Source organism: Lathyrus oleraceus, chromosome 4, assembly GCF_024323335.1.
Source record: "Lathyrus oleraceus cultivar Zhongwan6 chromosome 4, CAAS_Psat_ZW6_1.0, whole genome shotgun sequence".
Taxonomy (NCBI): domain Eukaryota; kingdom Viridiplantae; phylum Streptophyta; class Magnoliopsida; order Fabales; family Fabaceae; genus Lathyrus; species Lathyrus oleraceus.
This window is the reverse complement of record NC_066582.1, coordinates 224,110,997-224,125,027: the sequence shown is the minus strand read 5'-3', so window position 1 is coordinate 224,125,027 and position 14,031 is coordinate 224,110,997.

The window sequence follows — 14,031 nt, the reverse complement described above, 5'->3', positions numbered from 1 at the left end:
CTAGGACACCCATGCATCCAACTTGCATTCTGGAAAAAGAAGAAGTTAGTCAAAAGGTTTGTCAGAAGCTCTATCGTGGTATGATAGGCTCTCTTCTCTATCTGACTGCCATACGTCCTGATATTCTATTTAGTGTTTGTCTATGTGCCAGATTCCAATCAGATCCTAGAGAATCTCATTTAACAACCGTTAAGAGAATACTCTGATATCTGAAAGGAACTCCTAACCTGGGCCTGATGTATGAGAAAACATCAGAGTATAGACTATCTGGTTTTTGTGATGCAGAGTACGCAGGAGATAGAATGGAATAAAAAAGTACATCTGGAAATTGGCAGCTCTTGGGAAAGAATCTGATATCATGGGCCAGCAAGAGACAATCAACCATAGCCTTGTCTACTGCAGAAGCGGAATACATTTCAGCATCACTATGCACTACCCAGATGCTCTGGATGAAGAATCAACTAGAGGATCTTCAAATCATTGAGATTGACATTCCTATCTTCTGTGACAATACTGATGCCATTTGTTTAAGCAAGAATCCTATTTTGCACTCCAGAGCTAAACACACAAAAATAAAACATCATTTCATTAGACACTATGTTCAGAAAGGGGTAGTAACATTGAAATTCATTGATACAAACCATCAATGGGCTGACATCTTTACCAAATCCCTTGCTGAAGATAGATTCTTCTTCATCTTAAAGAATCTGAACATTCAAAATTGTCCTGAATAAAATGTGCTTCTGCGTTAGCAAAATAAGATTCTGATGTAAACAAAGTGAATTCTGCATCTGACTCTGATACTCCTACCAGTTAGAAGTCATCTGAGTTAGAAATCTCCAGGAACCAACCCTTTGTTATTCCTGAAGATCAGATAAAACAAACACGTGGAGCACCTTGCGCCTGACCTTGGAACTTCTAGACAACTATCTAGCAGTAATCAAGAAACAGTCTCTTGAGATCTCCTCGAGCAGTGTACTGACTGTTGGGATTAGACCTCATTTATGAGCTGTAATCATTCTTCCTCTAACGTGCATACTTGGTTTTTGTTCTAAACTCATGTTTTGTTTGTCGTTTTGCATGCACCCTAATTTGGGTATTTAAACTCTTCTCTTCACACATTGCACACTTTTCACTCTCACAAACACTCTTAACCTTCTTCCAAGTTCTTTTCTCCCTCAAGGCATTCCTGCAGTGTGCATTCAAGTTCTTCAACGTTCAAATCAGTTCATCATCAATCTTCATGGATTCTCAACAATAATCAGTGTATAACTTCTCTCAACAAATGAACTCAAATGAGCAAGCTCCAAGTTCAAGCACTCCAAACCCAGTTGTTACCGGTGTCGTCTCCACTCCCATCTACAAAGAACCTCACATTCTTGATCGTGAGCCTCATATCCGCCTTGCAACACCTTTTGAGAAACTGGAAGTTTTGTGTGAATCACTGGTGGATTTTGAAAACATGCGAAGGAACGGTGTTGACCTCACTGATGAACTGAAGAATCAAGGTTGGGGAAACTACTTCCAACGTATCTATGGTCCAGTTTACAAAAACCTGGTTAAGGAATTCTAGAGATTTGCTGATGTCGATGATCGCTACATCATCTCCTATGTTCTGGGAGTCAAGATGGTGATCACTAAGAAGTCCATTGCTGCTCTTCTGGGCATGGAGAAAGCTGGAGGAAGAAGAATTTACAACATTAATCCTAGGGTAAAGTATCTGTCCCATGAGATTAATCCAACGATCTTCCAACAGAACGCTGAAGGCAAACACTCCAAGAACAAGGAACTACATCAGAACCTCCGGGTCTGGCTGAAGATCATTTTGGGCACCATCCATCATCGCCCAGCTTCCAACTCCTCAGACTACATCAACACAGACCAGAAGTGCATTTTGTACTGCATCCACAAGGGTCTGAAGCTCTGCCTTCCGGCACTCCTCTTCAAGTATCTCAGAGACTCTGTGAGAGATACCAGAAACAACATGAAGCCCAGAAACTACATTCCTTTGGGAAGACTCATCTCTGACGTTCTGATTGAAAGCGGTCTCGTGGATCATCTGATTCAATTCAGACTCATAGAAGACGTAATGATCGACACTAGAAGAGCTCTGAACGCCCGCAATCTGAAGAGCATGGGGATTCTGAATCAAGTAAGGGTCAAACCTACTCTGGACACCTCCTAGGAAGCTCTTAAAGATCAGAGAAAGATTCCAAATGAACTCTATCTGTTCTCAAAGATTGACACTCTAGAGGTAGTCATGTATTACTTAGATGATCTGCGAAAACAAGGAGTAGAGTTCTCAGACTTCAACTTAGACTGGCTGCCAGAATGTCCTCCAGACTTCATGAAGCGACCATGAGGACTTTTTGAGAAGGCAAAACAGGCGAAGAAAGCAAAACTAGGAGAATCCTCTGGATCAAGACCTCTAGTACCTCTGACTGGATCCCCTGGTAAGTCTGTTTCTCTCCCTCCTTCTGTACAAGTTAAGCCTATTGCTTCCTCTATCCCTCAACCAACACCCATATACACTAACTCAGAAACTTCTCCCTCAACCACCAGACCATCTAACCAACCCTCTAAAAAATTTAACCTAGCCACCACCTCTCTACCCATTTCGGAAGCAAAAATGCTAAACGAAACAACCTCACCCTCTTCATCTTCCTCTCCAGAATCACCATCTTACTATAACCTTTCCTTAGATACTGAACCATCTGACCCTCACTCCCTAACTCTGGCTCAGCTCCAATCACGTGCTCTGGCCTCTCAACAGCCAATATAATCCATTCCTGAACCAGAAGTCACCTCATCACCCACAGAAGACCCAAACACAACCACATCTGACCCTCCACCATCTGAAACAACTGAAACACAACCACCCAACTCTGACATACCCCCACAAAATACATCCGCTGAACCAAAAACTCCCACACTCAACCTAAGCCTTCCCACCTCTCCACCCCTAGCCTCTAAACCTTAAAACACCCTTCCAACCCTTGAGGAAGCAATAATGGTGTTTGCAGAAGCTTCAGTTGACAAGGTCAAGTCTCTGACCATCAACTCTGGCATCAATGATGATCCTTCTTCTGTAAGGACTCACTGGAACAGAGTGATTAGTTGGATGACCTCTGAAGCCTTTAAGCTGAAGGGCCTCTCTAAGTAAGTCCTCAACGACTTCATCAAAGAGGCTGAGATCAGACTTCAGGAGCGCCTAGCCAGAGAAGTTGAGGAGCGAGCACGCAAAGAAGCAAAAGTGAAAGCCAAGAAAGAAGAACTGCAAATGATCAAGGAAGTTGAAGCCAATGCTCTAGCTGATGTCGCTGTTGTCGATGAAGCTGAAGCACAAGCCAAAGTTGCCACTGAAGCTGAAGCACGCCTAGCTGAAGAGTCTGCCACCAGGGTAGAACAAGATGCTTTGACTCAGGGGGAGTCTTTCACTTTTGTCCCTCTGGTTCTAAAAACTCTTGAAGAACTTCAGAGAGAACATCAGGAAGTCTGAGCCAGACTGGATTAACAGGTCTCAGTAAATGTCAACATTCAGAATCTGCTGACCCAGCTGCTCCAGAGGATGCCTCCACCTCCAAACCCTTAGGCACCTATGACTTGTTTATATGTTCTTTTCCTTTTGCTTGTTGTTCTTCTGATTTGCTTGTTGCTCTGATTTGCTTGTTGATTTCTGCATTCTTGTTTTTATCTGCGTTTCTGGCATCTGCACCTGCTATGTGAATATATATATATATATATATTTTTCTCTTTCATTTTCACTGTCTTTTTAATTCTGACAAAAAGGGGGAGAACTAAAAACAGCTCTGATGAAAACATATCCAACTTCTATCAGAACTCTGCAAACATTGTTTCTAATTGTTTGACTTAGAAATTTGCAGGAGAGTAGCTAGAAACACCATATCATAGAAGGTCCGGTAAGAACTTCTGAACTCCCAGACTTATCTAAGGGGGAGCTCACTTCCATCTGATCTAAAAATGTTTCATCTCTGAATTAAAATTATTTTGTCATCATCAAAAAAGGGGAGATTGTAAGAACAAAATTAGTTCTACAATAGAATTCCAGAATTTTTATGATAACAAAGGATGAAACCAAAAATGGCACCCTAACAAAAAATTTCTAAGTGTGCAGGAATTTGATCATTTTATCAAATACACACACTGATCTGATACAAAGTGCTAGAAGAACAGACGCATCTGAGGAAGAAAGTGCACCCAAGAAGTTCTGACTTTGAGCAAAGCAAGACAGTAAAAAGAACCAGAAGCTCTAACATCTACTGATCTTAGTTCTGATGATTTTAGAGGAATAGTACTCTGAGAAGCTCTGTTGAATTCATACATGATCTCCTTTTGAAGAATGACTCCGATAAAACAAGACTCTGATGAAGATTCACCAAATCCAGAAAGAGTAACGGAAAGAATCTCTCAATATGGAAAGGAAGTATTTTAAGAAAGAAGTTATTCAGGGAGACAAAATGGTTATGGCAAGAAACACAGAATTAATGACATTGAATGCTCATCAAAGACCAATATTCTGTCATCACTCCAACGGTCCTTCTCACTACTATATAAAGGACAGCCTATCTCATTGAGAGAAACAACAACAACACACATAAAAAGTCATTCATATTCTCTCTCAACTTTCACGAGATGCTACTCATACGTGAAAACTCTTGCTCAAATATTTTGCTGTAATACTTGCTTACTCTTAGAAGCACTTTCTATTACAATTTTATTTTGCGAAATTGCTTTTGTTCCTCAAGTGACTCTGCGTAGTCTGTATACTTGAGAGGACTAAGAGATCATTCTCTTAGACGTTTGGTTGTATAATCTTTAAAGATTAGTGGATTAAGTCCTTTTTTAAGGCGAAATCACCTTGGCCGGGTGGACTGGAGTAGCTTTGTTTTCTAAGCGAACCAGTATAAAATTCTGTGTGTTCTTATTTTTGAAAAAGCTTTTATTTTCTAAAACAATTAAAACCCCCCTTTCTTGTTTTTCTCACCTTCATCTTCCTCTTCAACTTGGAAGGATTTGTTTATTTTTGGTTTGTATCTTTCAGATCTGGACTTTAGTGCTACAGACTTGATCTTCTTTTGAGGCTCATCTTCCTCTAGTTCTATCTCGTGGCTTCTGAGTAAACTAACGAGTTCCTCAAGGCTGATATTTTTAAGATCTTTTGATAACTTTAAAGCTGTGACCATGGGTCTCCATTTCTTTGGCAAGCTTCTAACAATCTTTTGAACATGATCTGCAGTTGTGTAGCCTTTGTCTAGCACTTTCAGTCATGCAATTAAAGTTTGAAATATAGAAAACATTACCTCTACAGCTTCATCGTCCTCCATTTTGAAGGCTTCATATTTCTGAATTTGAGCCAGAGCCTTTGTCTCTTTGACTTGAGAATTTCCTTCGTGAGTCATCCTCAGGGAGTCAAGTATTTCTTTAGTTGTTTCCCTGTTGGTGAGCTTTTCATAGTCATTGTAGGAATTGGCATTTAGTAGTATCGTTCTGGCTTTGTGATGGTTTTTGAATTCACGCTTCTGATCATCTGTCATTCTGCTTTTGGGAATGGCAACGCCAGTATCAGCCACAGGTGGTGTGTAACCGATTATGACTATATCCCATAGATCAGTGTCGTAGCCCAGAAAGAAACTTTCAATTCTATCTTTCTAATAATCAATTTTTTATCCATCAAAGATTGGAGGTTTAACTTTCTAACTATCTTTTTCATTGGTGTTGGCCATAGTGTTTTTCTCACGCTGGATCACTCTACATTGTTAAGTGTTTGGTTAGAAAATCAATAATAGAGTCGAAGCTCTAATACCAATTGAAGGTAGAGAAAAACAATAAAGGGGGGTTGAATTGTTTTAGAAAATAAAACTTTTTCAGAATTTAGACACACAGAATAAAATTGTGACACAGAATTTTATATTAGTTCGCTTGAAATTCAAAGCTACTCCAGTCCACCCGGCCAAGGTGATTTTTCCTTCAAAAAGGACTTAATCCACTAATCTTGAAAGATTACACAAAAAAGCGTCTAAGAGAATAATCCCTTATCCCTCTCAAATATTCAGACTACACAGAGTCACTTGAGGAAGTATCTTATCAAAAATATGATTTGTAATGCAGTGTCCTTCTAACAAAAGCAAATATTACAGAATTATAAGAGCAACAGTTTTTCACGTAAGAGCAGCAACTCGTGAAAAGGTAAGAGAGGATGATTGAGAGTTTTTGTATTCTTGTGTGTCTCAGGTGTATCTCTCTTGTGAAGTATTTTGTCCTTTATATAGGCATTTGAGAGGACCGAAGGGTGATGACAGGATCTTGGTCGTTGAAGAATGTTTATAGTCATTACTCTCCTTATTTCTTTCTAAAACAGTTTTGTATGCGTCATAATTTCCTTTTATAAATAGTTTCTTTCTAAAAACAGATTTCTTCATGGTTACGCATTTTGAGCTGGTGAATCTGTATTAGAGTCTTGTTAGTCAGAGTTCAACTTCAAAGGTTGCTTCTATCTAACCAAATCACAGTTTCTCTATACTCTTGACTTCTTTAGATTCAGAGTCTGGATTCAATCTTCTATAATAGAGTTTCTGACTTCTTTCGGTTTTGCTAGTTCCTGCGTTGATCAGAATCAGAACCTTCTGGACGCGTTTCCTCTGAGTAGCATCTGATTGCTGGATTCTGTCTCTGATGCTTTTATCTATCTGATTGTTTGATCAGAGTCCTGCACACTTAAGAAATATTTTGTTAGGGTACCATTTTTGTTTCATCCGTTGTTGTCATCAAAATCTTAGAGATACATTGTATAACCAACTTTGTTCTTACATATGCATGATGAAAGACATGTTATGCTATACAGATGATGCAAGGTAAATATAAAGTAATATGTATGAAATATTTTGAAATGCTCAGACAAAATTGGGGTATGATAAAATGAAAGACCATTCTTCATCTTCTCCAAATCAAACCAAGTAAGCAAAGGAACAAGGAAGCTCAAATAAGGAAACCGAACCTCAAAACAACATATTTCATTGACCCTGTCATCATATTTTCGGTATCTAAAACATTCTCCATGATTGTTCCAGTAATGTTGTTGTTGTTGTTGTCGTCTTCGTTGGTGTTGCTCCCGTTGTCGTTGTCTTCATTGTTGTTGTTGTTGTAGTTGGGTGTTGTTGTTATTGGTTGTTATTGTTGTTGTTGTTGTTGTTGTTGGGTTTTGTTGTTGTTGTTGTAGTATTTGTAGTTGGTGTGTTGAGATTGAATGTTCATTTTTGTTAGTTGTGTATGATTTTATTTTATTTTCAGAAGCTGTATGTAATTATGAATCGTAGTGGGATGAAAGCCAATAGATTAAGTAAAAAACATGAGAATGAAGTGATTTGATTTCTTGAATTGGGGGATTTTTTTTTGACAATAATGTGATATTATATTGTCCTTGTAAAATATGTTGAAATACACAAAAACATCCAAAGAAAGATATATTCAATCATTTAGGTTGTGATAAAATTATTCAAAATTACACGAAATAGACATGAAATGGTGAAGTGTCAAAAAAAATACATGTGTAACTTAGAGTTGAAGTTTATGAGTATATGAATGATAACCTAAAAGATATGATATGTGATATTGGAGTGAATTCTTTTAAGAAAGCCCATGTGGATGATACTTTACAAAGTGACATAGAAGAATCATTATTTACGGAATGCAAATTTTTTATAAGATTTTCAGTTGTGTTAATTAAGACTATATAATCTTAAGGAAAAAGGTGGGTGGATGGATAGAAGTTTCACTGAATTGCTTGAATTGTTGCAATAAATTCTCTAGAAAGTTAACATGTTGTTGAACCATAGTTACGAGGCCAATAAGATATTGTGTCTTCTGACTATGTGTAAGACCCCAATTTTGTCCGTAAGATCCCTCATGGCATCTTATCATACCATCATATTGCCTCAAGGATCATTGTGCACCATGCTTGCTTCCCTATGGGTGGGTTATCCCTTTGAGAGTGGTTCTTGATCACCAAGCATATTTGCATTTGTATATCATTGCTTTGCTTTCTAACACTAACCAAAAGTACAAAAATATGTCATCTAACCTTTGTCTTGCAGATGAAGCAATCACAGGTCAAGACAGTCAAAGGCATTCATTGAGAAATAGATGGTGGTCATTCTTGAGATTTGGACCCCACAATCATTCACAAGAGTTCATATGAGCTATGATGTTATTTTGAAGCAAAATCCCAAGTGGTAGAGGCTTGAATCTCATCAGAACATTCTCAAGTCATCTGAAGGCCTAGAAAGTCAATTGCCAAGTCAACTGTGGATTTGGAGGTGGGAAGTGATTAGAAATACTTCATTCATGTTCAAACAAGTCTCATTTGACATTTCAAACATCAACATTGAAGAATTTAAAGTCAGGTCAAAACTTTCCAAAAATAGAAAGTGACCTATAACTTGAATTTGCCAAAAATGGAAAGGTTTTAACCTAACTTCAACTTCAAATTACATCATCAAGAAAGCTTCAAATGAAATTTTGTTGAACATGAAAGTTGTAGATCCTTCTCTCCCATTTCCAAAAAGTCCAAGATTATCAATTTCTCATGTGTGGTTAAGGAGATATGATCAAAACATGGCAAAGTGTACTTGAAGATTCAAATGGACATAACTTCTCAACCAAAACTCCAAAATGGATGGCTCTTTTTGCATTCTTCTCCTTTTGACCTCTAATTTTCAAACCATGCATTACATTTCACAAATTATCATCACATGAGCACTTGCTAATTCATTGGTTTTTTGGAGGGAAATCATGAAATTCAAATTTGGTGCATGGCTTGATCTTTTTTCCATTACCATTGGCTCCAAAATTGGATTTTAAGTGAAATTAAAGAAAATTCGTGCACTGTTCATGCATGCACTTCATGCATAGGGTGAAAAATCACATTTGCACCTACACCTCATTTTTGGTTAATTTCATTAACAATTGGTTTAAGCATGATTAAAGAGTGATTAGCATGACCTATATAAGCATAAACGCTAACTGTTTTTCGGATTAGCTTTCATTTTCTCAGATCTAGATCTCAAATTCATCAATTTTTCTCTCAAAATTTTCTTCCAAATTCTTCACATTCAAGCACTTTCTCTTGCTTGATTCTTGTTCCTGAGGTGTTCTTGAGCAAGATTGCACGTGGAAGTGAAGCAAACAGAGCCACATTGAAGCATTCTTGAAGATGGAAGCATCCATGGTGATTCAAAGTTTTGGTGGATTCATGCACAATTAAGCTCCATTTTCTCTTCCAATCACCTATACAGGCATCCTAGAGGAACATTGAAGCTATCACAAGCCTTGAATCCAGCTAATTCCAGATCTGCTCTTCAAGAGGTCATTGCTCGATCTCTCTTTTTCTCAAAATTATTATGATATTATGGTAGATCTAAGTATGCTGAGCATTTTGAGCTTTGAATCGTGCAAATTCGTGTTGTTTTGAATAAGATATGACTGTTTGAATTTTGGATGATGAATATTATTTCCTTCGATTCGTGCGTGTCTTGATGTTTCTTGATGAAATGTTTGTGGATTCATGATCTATGATGAAAGACCTGCGTGTTAGTGTGTTTAATTTGGATTTCTGGAGATTTTGTTCTTGATGTGTGAAGAAAACGTACTGTTCATGTGCTTGCGCGATGAAGGAGATGATGTTCATGTTTCAGCAACGGTTTTAGATCTCTTTTGCAACGCAAATCCGTGGCTGTAGGTGTTTTCTTAGGGCTAGCTTCTGATTGGTTCATGCAATTGCCATGCTAGCGTTTTGATTGGTCCAAATTGTTTGACCGCGCCTTTGACCTCCATGTCATAAATGAAACGACCGCGTTTCACTTAAGCCTGGCGCCATTTTCAAATTTTAGATAATCATTTCATTTTAATTCATTTTTGTGTTACATGTTTATTTCATTTTTTACTCAAACTTACAAAAATCATAACAAATGCAAAATTCATCCAAATTCATCCCAATTTTTTGCATTGTGATCCTCATTCGCTCTAGCTTTTTATCATCATGATTTCTCAAGTTGTGCTTCGCTGGATAACTTTTGGTGCTAGAATGTTTGAACATGTCTACATATTTGACCTTTCCATGCTTATACCTTTGTGAAATGCTTGATTCTTATCCAATAATTCTGAAAATTTGCATGGTGAAACTAGACTCATCGCTTGACATTTTGGTGTTGATTTGGTATTTTTATCATTTATCATTTCTGTTTTATGATCATGTTAAGTTGGTGTGACAATTTGTGTCACACCTTTACTTGTCCAACTTATGTGATGTGTTTGCCATGCCAAATGATCTCCAATTGTCCTAATTTTCTGTGTGATGCATGTTATGAATGTTGTGAATGAGCGTGAATTTTGTTGGAATTATTTGAATCATTTCTGATTTAATTGAGATTTTACATTCTGGTTGATCACATTTGAGCTTTAAAATCTCCTTGAACTTCAATTGATCATGAAATGCTTTTGGTATGTGATATTGATGTGAGATCTTTTGGAATGTTTCAAGATGTGTTTGAAGTTGATTCATGTTAAATTTCAGCTTCTGTTTTGAATTTTTTCTCCATCTTTGACCCTAGGCTTTGACCTAGTGGTTTGTTGCTTATCTTTGAGCTTTGATTTCAGGTTGAACATCCAAGTTCCATGGTTAATGATGCTTCATCACTTGAGCATTGATGTTTACCTTTGATTACTAATCCTTGTGTGTTTTGTAGGTTGATGTTGACTCATTTGAGTTTGACCTTTGGCTTACACATTTTTGTACATTGGGATTGTTGGTTGCTTATTGACTGTTGTTTCATTGTCTGAGTATTGTACTGATTTGTTTGATGTTTCCACATGTACATAAGTTGCTTTAAGTTCACTTGAACTTTGCTTTTGCTTGGTTGCTTAACCACTTAGGTATAATCCCTAATCTTCATGTAGTCTGGAAGACCTACTGTTATTGGTAGACACCTGTCTGAAGTCCTCCTTAAGAGGCAATGCTTGTGATTGCTTACTCTTTGTGCCAAGCAGGAAAAGTCCTCTTATGAGGCAATTGGCAGATGAAAGAGTTGTGCAATCCATCTCCTGCTATTCAGTTGAGTCATTCACCTTGCTCACACAATGTGTTGATGCATTGTGAATACTAACCCAAGATCTTATAGAGTCAAATCATTTGTGGAGAAGAGTTCCAACTTTCTGAACTCCCACACCTTCTATTGTTTAAAGCTCTCCCAGGCCAGGGATAAGAGCTATGAGGCACACCCCTCATCTCCATTTCATCTGCTTCACCCTAACTCTCAATGTTAGGGTTAAGAGCACAACATACCCCATTCCAGTTGGTTGTAAAGCCTAACCTTGCTTGAGCCTAATTGATTGTATATAGTGTGTGCTAATTGATTTGCTTGTCTGCTTACTTGATTCATCTGTGCATATCTGCTTATGTGTGCCTTTGTGCATTTATCATCATTAATTGTACATCATTGCATGATCATTGTTCATATCTTTGTGACACTTTGTTTGTCCATTGAGGAGTCAATTGTAAGTCCATTTATTGGCAGTTGTTTCCTATGATCTGGAAGGAGTTGGGACTAAGACCATTGATTGGCATCCTATTTCCTTTGGAGTCAAGTGTAAGACCATTTATTGGCAACTTGTTTCCTCTTGCTTATTACATTTGTTTTTTGTATGTGAGGAGTCAATTGTAAGCCCATTTATTGGCATTTGTTTCCTATGATCATTCCTTGGAGATTGGAATAAGTCCATAGATTGGCATCTGGTATCCTTGTCTAGTTTTGTTTCAGGAGATTGGAATAAGTCCATTGATTGGCATCCGGTATCCATCTTTGCTTTAGGAGATTGGAATAAATCCATTGATTGGTATCCGGTATCCATTTTGTTTTGTGAGATTGGTGTAAGTCCATTGATTGGCATCCGGTATCCCTTTGCTTTGTTCATCTGTTATTGCTCATTGCCTATTCCAAAGGAATCACTTGGATCATCTACATATGATCTCAAGAGGTGAACATCTAAGAAGTTTTACATCCATCACCTTCCACCTTTTGTTTTTTTATAAACCTCCATCTTTGCATGTTAGCCCAAACTTGAAAACTATTGTGCGAACATTTTCATTTGTTTTCAAATTAGAAACCTAGGCCCTAAGCCTTTAATTTTCAAACTTCATTTTCATAATACTTCTTTTGAATTGAATTCTAATCATACTTTGACTATTTTTTGTAAATACTCCTAATTGGTTAATTTCACTCATTCAATTGTTTTGTGGCTTTGTCCATTCTTGATAAGTTTTCATACATTAACCATAGGTTTGATTTATCCTAGTTGGTTGATATTAATCTCACCTTTTGTCCTTAGTGATTGAATTGTAAGACTTCCTTGCTTATTATAGGGTTAACCCCTCACTAGCAAGTGGAAGCTTTTCTCACATGGTGGACTTGTTGTTTGTATAAGGTTGAGTTTTCTCCCGTGGATAACGAAAGACCTTAGGGCTTTTGTTTTAAAATGAACCCACTCATATTTTGGAAATCTTTTAGCCGAACTACGAGGTTTTGATCCTGTAAAGGTACGTAGGCAATGGTTATCCATCCAAACACAAAAATAATAACTTGTATATTCTTTTCTCATCCCTTCCATCCATGTTTGCACAATAAATATTTCATAAACAAATAACATTTCGTACAACAAGTGTGAAAAGGGCTCCCTAGGAGTACCTAGGACGTTTTGGGTGCCTAACACCTTCCCATTGCGTAATTAACCCCTTACCCAGATCTCTGATCTTTTCATTGGTTTTCTATGTGTAAAACTTCTTAGGCTTTTATTCGCTTTTTAGCCATTCCTTTGGATAAATAAAAGTGCGGTGGCGACTCGATTCTTTGTATTCTTTGCTTTTGATTTAATCAATATATCATAAAGTGACGAGTACACCGCTACAGAAAAGTGGCGACTCCGCTGGGGATAAATTCCTTTGTGGTATTGCCTACTTTTCACTCTTGATGTATGATATTGCTTATTTGTTATGTGACATATTTTTGTACAATTTGGGATTACTGTATTGATTGTAATGTTTGAATTGCTTGATATACAATTGTTGTTTGCTTGGTGATCTCTGTGAGACGAGTTCTATACCCGAACTCGAGTGCACCTTAGGATAGGAGAATGGCATAGTCTTGTCGACTTGTGTGGAGTATTCCTTAGCAAGTTGACTTGCGAGTCCATTCACTTGGTGGAGGTCATGTTGGATTAATAATGTCCCACAAGTCATTTGTGGTTAGGCATTATTCTTTTAACATGTGCCTTAGAAGCCAAGGACCTTAGTTTACCAAGCCCATCTTGGCCTATTTTTAGGACGTAGTGCGGAGGTCGTTCAGATGTCAGATCTGATGCGATTGTTACGCGATACTACACTCATAAGAGTCTCTCTTGAGAATATTTTTGGAATACGAGTATTCGTTCCTCCGATAATATTCGAAAGATGGGATGATGACTATGGGAACCTTTGGTAGAACATGTTCGGCAGGTTTAAACCCTAGTACACTCCTTTTGGGTGGTTCTTAACCGAGACTCCATGCTCGTGACTCTCAACAAACCCGTGATTCATGGTTGAGTCGTTCAGACATCCCTAATATCAATGGAACCTGGGTGTTGATAAGGTGAAAACTATAATCCACCAAAATGGATTATTGATATTAAGGATGATTGAGTCGGTTCATGTTTTGTTAATATCAATGGAACTTGGGTGTTGATAAGGTGAAAACCATAATCCACCAAAATGGATGATTGATATTAAGGATACTATGAGCTTTCCCATGACCTTTGTCTGGTGTGACTTGCTTGATCCTTGAGTGTGATTGCTGCATTCATGCATTCATGCATTCATCTGCATTCATGTAAAAAAAAAATCAATCAGAAAATTTTCAAGGAACTTAAAGGGTTTATTTGCAAAATTTTCAGACATGGAAAGACCAAAAAGGCATACAAAGAAGTACA